General features: G+C 41.0%; 1 protein-coding gene across 25 annotated transcripts in view; it reads right to left on the bottom strand.

The window, feature by feature from the left end:
* Dtna (dystrobrevin alpha) overlaps positions 1 to 15,492 on the bottom strand; it is a 346,019-nt gene that overhangs the window by 237,704 nt on the left and 92,823 nt on the right. For 2 of the 25 annotated variants that reach the window (XM_040757908.1, XM_040757936.1), the window contains exon 1: positions 8,344 to 8,603. The exons of 1 other annotated variant lie outside the window; for it this stretch is intronic. The gene's annotated coding sequence lies outside the window, so the exon portion shown is untranslated. Of the gene's footprint in view, positions 1 to 8,222; positions 8,607 to 8,714; positions 8,835 to 15,492 lie in introns of those variants that run through there. 22 more of the 25 variants (XM_040757917.1, XM_040757916.1, XM_040757921.1 and 19 more) reach the window with 17 other exon arrangements.

Here is a 15,492-nt window from a genome sequence, read left to right as displayed (position 1 = left end):
TGTATCAAAAAAGCAAACCATATTTGATTTTTGAGTGATTTTGTTATTTGTGATATAGAATAAATAATGTGCCCAAATAACATTAATTGTTACGGGATGGTGTGTCAATTTAAAAACATTGCTTTTTATCAAGATACTGAAAATGAATTAGCAAATAGTGAATATATTTACACAAGTCCTTTAAAATCCTCAGCTTTATGTTCTGAAAGTACTACATGAGCTAGAATGCTATCTATTAGAAATTTTTAAAATGTATTTATTTTATTTCTAAATTGTGCATGTGTGTGTGTGTGTTGTGTGTATCTGTGTCTGTGTGAGTTGGTGTATGTGAGTTTAGTGTCCATGGAGGCGAGAGGTGTTGAATCCTCTGGCTCTGGAGTAATAGAAAGTTGTGAAGACGTGAGTGTGGGTTCTAGGAATAGAACCTGGGTCTTATGTCCTTGCTTGATTTGGAATCCTCAAACACCCCATGAAGCATTTCCTAGAATTACTGCTACCAAGGACCTAAACTCTATTTGTTGACTTAAATTACAATTCCAAGGACCTCGGCAAACTGCCTTAAAATGTCTAAACCTTTAAATGTTCCATTGCTTTTGGATTCCCTGTATTTTATCTCATTAGTTCCAGTTATGTTTTATCAGTTTCTTTCTAATGAATGAGCATTTGTTGTAGAGATGGGAAAGTGAAAATTTCATAGTTGTTCCCATATTCTTTAAGATTTCCATAATAGAAGCTTATTTGAATTCCACAAATTATTTATGGCCAGGAGTACATAATGATTGGCAGGAGGACAGCTCAAATCCTAGCTTTGCATGAGTGCACTGCAAAAATGGCAAGAATTCAAAGAGCTAAAAATATGTAAGTGGAGATGAGTCAGAAGATGTGAACAGGACAAAAGATGTCAGCATCACATCATGGGTGGCATGCTTACATATTCCCCAGTGTGGAGCATGGAACACTCTGTCAAGTCTCTGCAGACTTGGGGATACCTAATCACCAGCGACTTTGGAAATTTACTGGAGCTCTCCATAGATATTTCAGTCCTTTCTCTTTTCAGACGTGGTGGTAGAATTCTGTTTCCTAGCCTCCTGGAGATAGGTGTGGCTATGTGGTCTGCCTTGGCCGAGGAAGTATGACAATGGGAAGAAGCAAAGGCTGCGCTGTGGAGAAAGCCTTCAGCCAACATATGACAACTAAGTGGATCACATGAGAGGAAATCCCAGCTTTCTATATCACAGTGAGATTGGAACTTATTTTCTCAGGAAACCACACATGGCAATCTGTCTATACTGTTTTGCTAACAATCTCATTAATAGTGGATGCTGTCTGGACCTGATTGGCCATGGCTATTCCGGCCGTAACAGCAGCCGCGGCTGACAGAACAATGGCAGAAACAATAGCAGCAGTGATCCCAAAGTCACGTCGCTCTCGAAGGAGCAGAGTGACAGGAAAATGGTTTGGGTCTGTTTCTACGGAAAGAGGTACAAACGTGGGTATTCGTAGTACCACTGCCAACCCAAAACTACCATTCCAACATTCAGACAGAAAACATTATATTGAATCATTTTTGCAATCAAGCTTAGTAGACCCCTTATTATCATTAGAAAGTAAAAAAAATAAAGGGAGGGAGTACACACACTGCATCTCCCGGGAGTGTATGATTGGCTGTCTCCTGCTCCCGATTAATACGGAGCCTTCTGTCAAAACCCTTTTCTTGGACTGTGCCAGTAACATTTAGCAACTGGAATGTGGTAGGTTGTAAAAGCGCCAGGGCAGAAATGTCTGCAGTTGCGCCCAATTCATTAGACAACAGCCATTGAAACCAAGACCATCCCGCTTGATCGGAGGAATTAATGTTGTTACCATTATAAATATACTGCTTCATAGATGGGGATAAGGAAAATCCAAAAGATACTTGTTTTTGTTCCCCTCTGGTCCGGGTACAGGACGAAAATTCTGGAGGAAGTTTCAAATTTGGCCTTTCAGATCTAAAAATTTGACCCTTTAAGATCTATCCCCATGGTGCCTTAAATTTTGTGCACCCCATGAGACGATAGGCTGGAAAGTCAGTGACGGAAGAGTCGTTTAAGTCTAGATTCACCTAAGACAGGATAATCCTGGTGGGGAGGATGATCCAATGACGGATAAGAACCTAGCAACGATCTTCCAACAGGCTCAGTCTCTCTCATTGGATTCTGACAAGAGCAGGTGAGGCGAAAAAAATCCTTGACACTGAGGCCTTGCACGCTGAGGACTTGCTTCCATTGCACCAGCTTAGGCTCAGCCGGATATTAAGATTCGTCCTGAAAGACCTATTAGCTCGTCAGTAATTGGTCGCACACTTCGGCACCTAGATCCCAAATTAATCTGCCTAAGATTTTATTAGAGAGGGGGGGAGATGTTGGAGCCCCGAAAAGACATTTATTTTTATGTATATGATTAGTTTGCCTGTGTGTATGTATGTATGTATGTATGTATGTATGTATGTATGTATGTGTACCACATGTGTGTAATGTCTACAGAAGCCAGAAAGGAAATGCTATGCAGATGCTGGGATTTTAACAAGAGCAGTAAGTACTCTTAATAGATGAGCTACCTACCCCTCAAATTGGAGTTTTAAAAGAGAATCATTACATTTACTTGAGGTTTTAAATGTGACAGTTCTGTGAGTGAGTGTGTTTTTATAAATGTATAGCAAGGAACAATCTAAATTTAGAAGTTCACTTACATTGGAAGATCAACTTCATGCAAAAAAATAGTTTCATACCTTTTCACAAGCCAGTGAGGTATCTATATTCCTGAATTGTGACTATTTTGGTGATGCCAACAGATTTGTGAACATATAGAAATGAACAGAAAAAAGCTAATGGGATTTTAAAAAGGGACTAATAGAAAAATCTGTTGTTCTTTGAACATGTAGATATTCAGAAATCTTTTATAGCTCTGCATGACTGAGTCATCTTTACATTGTATCTATTTTGCAAAATTGCGAAGTCCAGATTTACTTAGGCAAATAAGCCCTGCTATTTGATATTAATGGTATGTGAGAAAATTGAACATTCTCAGGTCTCTTGATGTTAATGCCTAATGAAATTATCTGCTAGACATGGTATTCTTTACATTGTCTTTTGTTTTATTTTTTGAAACATTATCTCATTATGTAGCTTAGGCTAACTTGGGACCCAAACTAGCCTTGAACTCAGGATCCTGTCTTGGTCTTCTGGATCCTGTGAACGCAAGTGTGAGACTTCATATCCAGAAATGGCCACTTTTGAGAGTCAAAATAATACCTTTATTGTGAGGAAAATGCTAATTTCTGAGAAAGGAAAAATGAGTTTTATTAAATAATATGAGGTCAACTCAAGTGAAGAATATAAATGAAAGAACATTTAGAGAGATAATAACTACGGCCATTGTCCAGTGGAAGACATAAATAAAAAAAATCCCGTTGCCTAGAACAGATAAGTGAGAGGTGGGAGCTTGACCCTTATTTCCACTACTTGGAAGCTAACATCTGATTATTGCTGGATGGGAACTCTTCATTTCCTGGGAAGATGAAATAGGAAGGACGCCATGACATAGTCACATTTTCCTAAGAGAATTCTGAGATTCATGTCTTAAATACTGGATTTAAACATTTCATTAGAGCCAGATGTTTGTTTAAAGATAAACTTTGGTCCCATCTATATTGAAGCTCCTCTCTTTGTGGAGGAAGGAGTGCACTATATGAAAATAATAAGAGGCAAATTTCTTCATTTCCTCAAATTCAAGATTTGGCATATCGAGTGCACACAATAAATGGATGAAAAACTTGGAAACAGTCTGAAGAGTCAAAATTAGTTAAACAGCTTTACCAAAAGTCAACTTCCTTTAGTCCCCACTATTAATACTTAATTCTTCATTAACAGGGGATTTTCTCTACTTAGCCTATGCTGATAGTAAAGTGATGTCAACACTGCATTTCAAGGCTTTCGATTTTAAGAAAAAAAATAAATAAAAACTTTGTAATTTAGGGGACTGAAGCCACAGTACACAAGCTACCAAGTACTTCCTTCTCATGCTACACTGTGATCTGAAAATACAGTACTTTCTTATAGGTGATATTCAGTTTCCTTGGTGTGCTACTGAGTGTTCTTGATGAGGAGTGTGTGCGTGTGTGTGTGTGTGTGTGTGCGCGCACACGCTCATGTGTGTGTGTTCATGTGTGTGCTCATGTGTGTGCATGTGTATGTAGAGACCAGAAGCCAATCTTGGGTGTCATTCCACAGGTGCCATCTGTCCTTCCTTCCTTCCTTCCTTCCTTCCTTCCTTCCTTCCTTCATTCCTTCATTCCTTCCTTCCTCCCTTCCCCCTCCCTCCCTCCCTCCCTTTCTTTATTTATTTTGTGACAAGGGCTCTCACTGGACTGGCCTAGGACTGTCCACACAGGCAGGACTGGGTTGTCATCAAGCCCCAAGGATTTGCTTGTCTCTGGCTTTCCAGCACTGGAATCCCACATCTGGTTTGGGGGGGATAGAGCAACGTAAGCCTCCTGCTTATAAGGTAAAGACTTGGCCATCCAAGCCACCTCCACAGCCTGAGAATGAGTGGTTGAACCTACTACTACTTTCTGCATACTTGAACCTACTACTACTTTCTGCATACTGTACCTATCCTTTGACACAAACCTCTCTGTGAGCAGCCCACTCACTTCACTCAGTTGCTAACCCGTTAGTCTTGTTATCAGTGGGCTTCATTCAGCAGTAAAATGACCATTAGTCCCACTTTTCCAAAAGAATGGCCCCTGCCAGGCAAGCAAACCTTTTCTGATTCTACTTGGCATCTATCACCATCAATGATCTCTATGCTGAGATCAAAACATATAGAATGACTAAGAGTAAGTGAAAAAAAAGAAGAGAAGTTACCCAGGAACAACAGCCCTGGAAACAATCGATTATTCATTCCTTCAACCTGTAGTGAGTAGTTTTGTTTGTTTGTTTTGTTTCTGGTGTATGTGTGTTGGTTACTCACAGCATAGAAATCAGTAAGGCACAGCCATGTTGTTTGGGACAGTGGGGACTGCAGGTGAACCCTGAAGATAAGGACTGACATCTGAGGTGAAAGTTGAGGAGCAACAAGCATTCTGGGAAAAGAAAAATGATTCTAAGGCCTCTCACAGACTGTCCTAGTATATGTTAAAGCCTGAAAGCAGCAACTAAAGAAGAACGCAGGGAGGGGAGGGTTAACTTGCAACAATCTAAAAAGACGTGCTGAGACTGAATACAGGCAGAGAGAAAGCCGGAACAGTCAATTTTTATGAACAGCTGAAGTGGCTGGAGTGGGTGGATTGGAGATTAAAGAGATTATCTAGGAAAGTAGCCAGAGGCAAGCAAAAGAATTGCTGAGCCTTGTAGACAACTCTTATGTAGCTGGAGAGTGTGAACAGTACGTCAGCAAGCATACGTAATTTTCTCCAAAAAGTCTTAAGCAAATCAGACACAGCTAAAAAGTAAAAGACAAATGAATCATAAAAACTTTCTGAAATTATCCATGGTGACAGCAGACTGTGCAACGCATTGTCTAGGGTGAAGATGAGTTTTAAAGGAGCAATGATTACTAGCTCAGGAGAGTAATGATCACGACATAGATACTTGGACTCAGGACTCTAGTCAAGTAAACAAAAGTGTCAGAAATACAAAAACAGGGTAGAGTCCATCACAATGTGATAATTTAGCAAATGAAAACTTAGAAACCTGTGGGCTGGTGAGGAGGATCAGTGGATATAATCACTTGCCCCACAATCTTGGCAACCTAAGTTTGTTTCCTGGAACCCACATTAAGAGGGAAGGGGAGAACAGACTCCACAGAGTGTCATCTGACCTCCACAGAAGTGCCACAGCATGTGACCACCCCATCACACACACAGATACATATTAAAAAGAATAAATAAAATTAAAAAATTAGAACTTGGAGAGGTAAGTTAAACTTTACAGCACAAAGTTTTCCCCCATGGCATCTGACTACAAGAGCAAACAAGACTGTAGAACACAGTTCCTTCTGGTGGCTTGACAGACTTCATCAAAACGTCAAAGTCTGTGGCCAAATGCATGTTGGGATCTGGAATGACTATATCTTCTGCTGGGACAAAGTGAACCTACAACGAACCTCTGCTCAGACTGCCTGCAAGCGAGCTTCTGTCACCGTGAGAACTCAAGGTGCCAGGGGAACTTTGTCTGAGCATTTCCAGTCTGCCACCTGCTTCCTTCCTAATTAGATCGTGGACTACCCTTACAAGTGATTTTCAAAAATCATCCATTCACTTATTTATTTTGAAGTAGAAGTAGCCCCAACTACTTGAACTTGCAGTGAGTCTCCTAACGTGAACTACTAAATGCTGGGATCACAGGTTGGTGCCACCATGCCAGGTTCAATGAGTGATCCTCAAGACACATTTTCAACTTATAGGAGAATTATCTGAGGTATTAAGAAGACAAGACACCACAAGTGAAGATGGGGTGGGCAGTAATAATAGGAACATATCCAGTAACACATGGGCTGTAATTAGCAGACACATAGCAAAAGACAACAACCTTCATCACCTTCAAAGGGACAAAGTTCCAGCTTGCAGCCTCATCTTTGGATTAGAAACTTTACCAGTGATGCAACAGTGGGAGGCATATATCTGCATTTGTCAACATTGTCCGTATTTGTCAATACTGTCAGCATTAGCCACATTGTGAGAAATTCTTACATGTTAGAAATTAGAACTTTGAAGTTTTCTTGTTTTACACATTGAAAATCAAAAGCTGAAACTCAATACATCAAACATTAAATAGCGGTGTAATTGAACCAGCTGTATAAATGACAGATTTTCTTTCACGGTTCTGTGTGTGTCCTGTGTTCTGCTTCATGTGGTCATGAATTTCTGCCAGCTTCATTCTTACTGTCAGTCATTTAGGACACAGCCACCCAAACAACATTACCTGTCGACTGGTGTGCCTAATAAAAACTGCTAAGGTACAGTCTGCTGTTAGGGAATGGAGAATTACTTGCAATTTGTGTAATCTAATGGGTTAATTCTAAGTATCACTAAACATTAGTTGCAATTTAACGAACTGCCTAAACTCCTTGAAGGATAGGTACTTCTAACAAAATGCATACATTTCCAACCCATAGAGGAAGACTTTGAGGCACATGGATCAGGTTCCTCCTTGCAGACAGACAGGTCTTGGGCACTTGGCCTCATTATTTATAGGAACCTTAAAGGAGAGGGAAGCCAGGAGGTGACAGTAGGCACACAAGACTAAACAGACTAGTCGTGGGCTCTGCTGATTTCACATTTTGTTTGTCCTCAGTATTTGTAAATTTTATGCTGTCTTTGCAATGCCCACCTTTTGGCTTAGAAGAGCAACATACTACATTACTTCTTATTACCAAAGCTGTGTGAAGGAGTCACGTTAAACCACTCACTGCCTGCATCAACTTCAGTCAACTTCATTTCAGTCTGGTCTATTGGGCAGGGCAAAACCCGGCCAGTTGTACCGAACCCCTGTTCAGCCCCTCATTCTGTCAGGAGAGCGCCAGCACGCTTATTTTCCCCATATAAAGGAGAATCTCCAATTCACACCATGTACTCTGTGACTATTATGGACAATATTTATTCAGATGGAATGCTGTGTGAAAAGCTGTCGCTACAGGGAGAGGGAGAGGTCGCTTGACCAAACAAGAAACAAGACCTATACATGGGCAAAGAGTGAGGAACTGAAGTTTTCCCTTCTCCTTGTGATGAAACATCTGAATAGTCAAAACACAACAAGGCAATTGCAAATTTAACGACCGTTTCCCTCCCCCCACCCCTTCTCTGGAGTTCTTTATAGCCAGAACTCCTCCAATCACTTGGAGGAGAGGAACTGCACAGAATTAATGAAGTAATGACCCAAACAACTGCTATTAACACATTGTTTTCTTTGATAGAGCCTGCCTGCTTTTTCTCTGCCGCATCTATAAAGATGCTTCCTAATGATCTCCATTTGAAAACAGTGCCTTGCCAGGGAAGCTGCCTCCACCTCGGTGTTTTCCCACCATTGCTCCTAACTCCACAAGCCTTGGGTGCTTAAGGGTTAACGGGAAAGAACAAGGCTACAGGCTTCACTGAAGTTAGAACTCTGAAATGCAAACTTGGAAAGGGCAGCACCCAAGTACTGGGTTTCCTTCTGCCCCTCTCAATACCCAAGGACACCTACTTCCAGAAAGGAAAGCGGCTCCATCCAGACAACGAAATCTCCACGATCTTTCATTCACAACGCAAAGGTCACTATCCACCTTCCCAGAGATGCACCTCCAAGTCCCTGTGTGCTGCCTTACCCGGATCAGGCACAGCATCGGCTCTTCAATCCTGTTAGTGTCAGTTCACCCAGTGCACACCGCGATTGCTGGTGCGCCCATGGGAAGAACAGATTTTAGCCAAATTGCTAATTAGCTCCCGAGACCATAACCAACTCTGAAATTCCAGGGAGAGACGGGGGGTTTAAAAACCCGGCTTCCAGATTCTGGCGTCCCCGGTGCCTATCTTTAACTTGAAAAAGATTTGGTTTCACATTCCACTGAAGTCCCACTGGCAGATGCCTTTGGTAAACGCACCAATGGCAGGCTTTCAAAGGTCTCCCTCCGCCCCTCCCTCCCAGGGAGCTTCCGCCCACTTCTTCTAAAGCTGATTTACTCAGCTGTCCTTTTACCTGTGTCCTCCTGGGTAAAAGGAGCCACTTTCATTGAAGGCTATTCCAGAAACCTTTGCAAGCTGAAGATCAGCTGAGGACTCGCTGGCTCCCCCTGCCATCACCCCCGCCCTCCTCACGACCAGAAACCAACTGACTTCCAAACTTGGCTGCCTGGAAAAGAATGTCCTCTGATTGGCATTCCTGGAGGCAGAGAGCCAGGCAGCCAGAGCTTGGCAAACAGCTTCCTAGGGATACACAAAGCAAACAAGGAACTTTCCTGGGCTTTAATTTCAGTTTGAGGAAAATCTAGTCACTATGTTGAGACATTAGAAATATTTCTGTTGAGGCTCAACGTTTATGTTTTTTCTCTCCGTTTATCATTTTACCCAACATGACTAGGAAAAGAGCAAGAGAGCAGAACTATTATCAAACGTTGAATAAACCTTGTTTGGACTCACTAGAGAAAGAAAAGAGTCACAAAAGCCACTTCATGGTGTCCTGAAGATAACTTGCTAAGCAGTGTGGTTCCTAAGAAACAAAATAAATGCTTATAAGAATTGGGAGGAACTGACTTCAGTTGGCTTTTGTTCTACACTCCAAGCTGTAGGAGGAGAACAGGGAAGAAACACTTCGTTTTCCCAGAAAGTCTTCTGTTTTCAGGATTGCCTTTTAAAACTTTAGCAGACAGGGAAAAAAGTGTGTGTGTGTGTGTGTGTGTGTGTGTGTGTGTGTGTGTGTAGTCATAAACTAAGTGTCTGATTTTGCTTCCTTAGTACTATGATAAACACTATGGACCACACCAGTCTGGTGAGGAAGGGGTTGATTTGGCTCACTTGACCTGATCTGAGTCTGTTTTGAGGGACTCAAGGCAGGAACTCAAGCAGAAACCTGGAGGCAGGGGCCATGGAGGAGTGCTGCTTACTGAATTGTTCCCCATGGCAGGGGCCATGGAGGAGTGCTGCTTACTGAATTATTCCCCATGGCTTGCTCTGCCTCGTTCTTATTCAACCCAATGCCAACTGTTCTGGGATGGCACTGCCCACAAGAGTAAGGCCCTTCTATATCAACCCTTGATCAAGAAAATGACCCACAGATTTGCCTACAAGTCAATCTAACAGTGAAAATTCCCCAGTTGACATTTCTTCTTCCGCCATGACTCTAGCATGTGCCAAGTTGATAAAAAGCAAACAAACAGGCACACCAGCCCATTGGCTGAACAGAAAAGCCATGGGGAAGACAAGACTCACCAAACAGAGCCTGGCAAGCATTAGGAATGGGCAAGTGTCTTGGGCAACACAGATGACCTGTGCGTAGCACTCATCTGTTGGTCACTGGGATCCAAATGTCTGTGACTGAAACCATGTAACTACATGTAACATGATAGGCCGTCCAGCCTCTGCAAAGACCTGGGAAAAGCACTGTAACTGTGGTGGGTGGATGTGCCACAGGGTGCAGCACTGCCAACTCTCTGCAACTGTCAGCTGGCTAGGCTCATGGTGGTGGTGTGGCTGCAGCTGCTCCTTGGGACTCATAGGGACATTTCAAGACATACGCCATGGCAAATGCTTGCCCCCAGGGGACAGCTTTCTAACTTCTTTGACTTTAAATCTTTTTGCTTTGTTTTTGTTTTCTTCTACATCTAGTGCAAGATTACTTTAAGAAATCACAAGGGAAGACCTGCTTGACTGCTTTCTACAGTATGAATTTATTCCACCCGTATTTTGAAGCCTATATATGTTAGTGATCCTGCCAACATCTTGCTGTTTCACCTAACTCCATTCCTAAATGCCTAAACAAAAATCCATACAGGATGAAAAGGAGAAGGAAACGTACTTTATTCGGTAGCCTCAAAGTTAGCTAGAGAAAGTACAGGCAAAACGGGAGCATCTCCAATTTGCCATCTTGTTTCCATAGTTGAAAATATACACCATCACACAACAGTCTCAAGAACCATTCCTTGTGTGTCCATGGTGTACTGAAATTTATAAAATTCATAAACCATTTCATACATAAATAGAAGGAAATAACTTCCTGGCACAGAGAGCAGCCATCTCCGTCCCACACTTTCGACTTTCACACGGTACAGCATGAGTTAAGAAGAGTGTGCAGGGTTTGTAGCCAGCCCTGGCTCATGGCCAGCACAATGTTTGATCCTCTGAGTCTTTAGATGCACACTACTGCAAAACCGATGCCAAGGAGATACCTGTTAAAACGGAAACACTGTCTGTGCAGTTTGTGTGTTAGCCTGTAGGAAAATGGTTATATGTCGCTTCTCCTCTTTAGACAAAATTATTTGTATTTTACTTTATATTTTTAAAAAAGATTTTAAAGTTTATTTTAATTTTATGTGTGTTGTGGGTGTGGTATGTGCATGCCCAGTGCCTTCACAGGTCAGAACTTACTGGGTCCCCTGGAATTGGAGTTGCAGATGGTTGTAATCTGCCATGGGACTGCTGGGAACTGAATCTGGGCCTTTAAGAGTAGTGAGTTCTTTAAACTCCTCAGCTTCCACATTTCTGCTAAAAATTCTAGGATGAGCATCCCTTTTCTTGAGCAATGAACTGGGATTGTATGAAGTATGCATTGTATTGTGCAATGGGTAGTATCTTGCATGAGCCTCCAGTCATTATATAAGTGTGTGCATGTAAATTACTTCAGATACTAACCAGACATATTTATTAAGGTTCCTTGTGGATGTAAGACAAATGAAGAAAAAAGGGGTGCTGTTTCTAATTGAATTGCTATTGGATTTATTCTGAGTCTAATTGTCCTTAATCAAAAGAATTATGATAAGAGTGAGCTGAAATTCCTAACTTATTCAGACTTTGATCTCTGTACATCCTAGAAGTCCCAGACACAATCATTAGAGTCTGTCTTAATTCAGCCCCAAGGTTAAGTGAACACAATGAAATGATTTTTCTTTTTCTCCATGAACCTTCACAAAGCAATTGATAAGATTTATAATGGCTGGAACTGGTCTTTATCATGAGCAAATGTTGCTTGCTCTTTTGTAACAGGAGACTTGGGGTTGATCGGAAAAATAGCTTCCAGGGCTCAATTCCAAAGAACACTGGGCACATAGCTGGCAAATCAGATACTCTGGACCAATCATGAACAAGCAGTTACTCTTTGCTGCATTCTCTAGAATAGAATGTAGCTGTGGAGTTTTGAGGGGAAGTACCACTCATAGCTGCCTTATAGAGGAGGATGACAGCTGGAGCTCAGGTTCACTGATCTGTCATGTGTCTGTGTATATCTAAATCTAGGTCATTCAAGAGCAAATGGAGAGGGCTGGAGAGATGGCTCAGTGTTTCCAGAGGTCCCAAGGTCAATTCAGCAACCACATGGTGGCTCACAACCATCGGTAATGAGATCTGGTGTCCTCTTCTGGCTTACAGGCATACATGCAAGGAGAACATTGTATACATAGTAAATAAATAAATCTTAAAAAGAAAAACATATGGACACGACCAAATTTTCCCTTCCCTGCTGGCTTAAGTGATGAAGGGAGGTGGTGTTTAGAGGCAATGACTTTGCGGTTGATTTCTTTTTTGAGGCTGGTTCTTCTTATGTATCCCTGCTTGGCCTGGGACCTGCTATGCTGACCAGGCTGGCATCAAATTCTTAGAGATCTGCCTACTTCTGTCTCACAAGTGCCACTACACCTGGTTGTAGTTGATTTAAAGATTTTGTACTGTGTTAACATAATTTCACATTTATGTATAAGAGCTACACATTTTTGTTCTTAGAAAAAATAAAACTGTAAGTTGATACAAAATGTCACATTTTGTTATGCAACTCAAAACAGTAAGCATGTTAAAGGCATGTAACATTAATACAAAAATAAGGGTTTCTCCTTATTTTTGAAAACAATTATCAATAGCAGCTATTAGAAAAGTAATTGAGGTAGACACTAGAAAAAACATGCATAACTAGTATTAGAAAACAGGAACCCAAGTTAGAAGAGGTTCAGAGTATTGACATGCCATGCATATTCTTATTAAACCCAAGTCAACTGATATTATGTCTTGCAATGTAGGCTGTACACCCCCAAGGAAGTGGAATACAGAGATGCTTACATGCCCATCATTGCCTCTGGCTCACGACAATCCAAGATGTGGAAAATAGCTGAAGCATGAATCAGCAGAGGAATTAACAAAGGCATCTTAGTATATAGACTCTACAACCAAGAGAGGAGAGCCTATCATATGTGGCCTTGTGAATCTAGAGGACTTTATGATAAGAAAATAATTCAAGTAGTAAAGCACTATAAATCTTACCTAAATAAGAAATCTGAGAAAATAAGCAACAAAACAAACTAGGGCTAGACAGGGAGTCAGGAGGGGATATGTAAAAGTAGTTCAAAAGGCATGTGTTATGTGGCATGAATAAGTTAAAGATCTAGCACAGAGCATAAGACCTTTAGCTAATAATATTGTTTTATAAGCTGGAAATTTATCAGCTACATGAGATGACAGTGCCCTCATTTGCTTGACTGTGGTAACCATGTCTCTACATATCCATACATCAAGAATATCAGCGTGCACACTTTAAGCTATGCAACAAAAATGAAAACATCAGTGTACTGTATAATTGATAGATATCATCAGTTAATATTGGGTGACATAGATACCCCTTCAGATGCTTGTCATGTGAAAATGACTCCAATCATGAAAAGGCAACATGTACAAATATACTCATATGCTTTCTAGAGGCTGACGAGGTGGCTCACTTAAGAACAAGCATTGTCCTCACAGAGGATATGAGTTCTGTTGCAAGTTCTCACACGTTCTCATATTGAACAGCTCACAACCATCTCTAGAAAGTTTTACTCCATCTTCTGGTCTCTGTGTGTGCCGCACTCACATGCACACACATACAGAGAGACACACACACATGCAAATACACACACACATAAATACGTACATACATACATGTGCCTAAACAAAAATAAAAATAAAATCTTTATAATATGCTTCATTTAACTGGGTTATTACTGTATTTGAGGACAGAATAGAGCTGTTTCCTTTGAAGGACCAACGTCAACCCTAGCTGAAGTATGGTCATCATATTTACATCTACATGGAACTGGAAGATGTGGCCTCATCCTGGCCACAGAGAAACACTTTTTACATGCCGTATATTGGAACTCTGCCTCTTACGACCCGAGAGTGAAAGTATGTTCTAGTGCACAGTTAAAAGATGTAGTAGCATCATCATTCTAAGCCTGCATACTTTTTGAAATACCCAGTTCAATTCACGATGTTTATATTGTGTATAAATATATACACAAACTGAATAGCTGCTTCTAATTGAAATATTTAAAGATATATCCAGGGTAGAAATCAAACAATTATGTTTCCTGTGATGGAATAGAATGAGCTGGTAGGCAGACCGGATATGCTGTCAGCATATCCAGCTGCTCGGTTGGGAGCAGGTTCTACCAGGCAAGCACATGCTGCCAGCATACTTCAGACTTGTTGCTTGCTTATCTGTGGAGCCTTTTGTTCAGAGGGATCATCTAATAATGACAAGAGACAACATTTACAGGAGATGCTCAAGGATGAGACCAGTTTGTGGAGCACTTGAATGCCTGAAATTATTTTCAAGTCTCTTCTCTACATGTTTAGTTTACTTTACAGAATGCATGTTTTTGAAATGCAGTAGGAACATCATGGTTGACAACAACTAATTGAACATTTCAAAAAGCTAGTAGCTAGGATTGTGGATGTTTCCAGTATGAAGAAATGGCAAATGGGGTGTTGACATGAGACCCAAATTAAATATTTTGTAACATGTACATGTACACTCTGTTCCTCACAAATACCACATAGTAACTGGGCGTTCAGATGTTTAAACAACTTCAATCTCGGCCATTTCAGGGCATTTTTCACTGACTTGATCCATTTAGTCGTCTTTCTGTTTTCTTCCCTATTCTGTCTCCTTCTCCATATCTTCCCCTCAACAAGATAAAGTTCATGACAGCAGGCCTTGGTGTAACACTCATTTTTTATTCCCCCACTTAAAGTGTTGGAAACTCAAGGAAGTTTTGTTCATTTTTCCAGTTCTGGGAAATTTTATTTACTTTTAAAGCAAATTATAACTCACATCCTCTGTTCTTTTGTTCTGAAACTAAACAGCTTCAAGTTGGATGTTGCAACTCCTTTCCCCATTTTCTAGTAACTTCCCTTTTATTCATTTTCTTTTGCCACCGCTCTTCTGTTGAATATGTTATTTCTATGAACATATTTTTAATTTCTAAGAATTTTGTCCCTAAGTGTTCCTTTCCACACTGCACTGTGTTTCATTACATGGACACATTTTGTTTCCATATATATATATATATATATGCATCATCATTCTAAGCCTGCATACTTTTTGAAATGCCCAGTCCAATACACGACAGTAACATAGATCATAGGCTTTGGTGTGTTTGTGGCAAAATCTGTTTATGTCACCTTTTTGTTAATTCATTTATCTATTTTGTTCTCGTTATGTTAGGACACTTCTCCAAACCCAGTGTCCCTTAGCTTCTGCTTAACGCACACACTATGGTGGGCAGGATGATGTCATAGGCAATGCTGTGCTATTTCACTATGGTGCCCCTGAGAGTGACTGATTTCAACCCCTTTAGGTAGTCAGGTGTTCCACACAAGTGCCCTCCACAAGCTAATCTCGGATGTACACCGGGCTACTGGACCATTAGGACCTGAGCAGATTAAAACGTCCTGAAGAGGATGGGGATATTGTACCTATTCAGGGTTCAGATTCCCAACTGGCTTCCCACAGTTCGGGG

This window comes from Mesocricetus auratus, unplaced genomic scaffold, assembly GCF_017639785.1.
Source record: "Mesocricetus auratus isolate SY011 unplaced genomic scaffold, BCM_Maur_2.0 Super-Scaffold_100015, whole genome shotgun sequence".
In the NCBI taxonomy this organism is placed as follows: Eukaryota; Metazoa; Chordata; class Mammalia; order Rodentia; family Cricetidae; genus Mesocricetus; species Mesocricetus auratus.
Note: the sequence above shows the minus strand (reverse complement) of the source record. Positions and strands in the feature narration are given on the sequence as shown.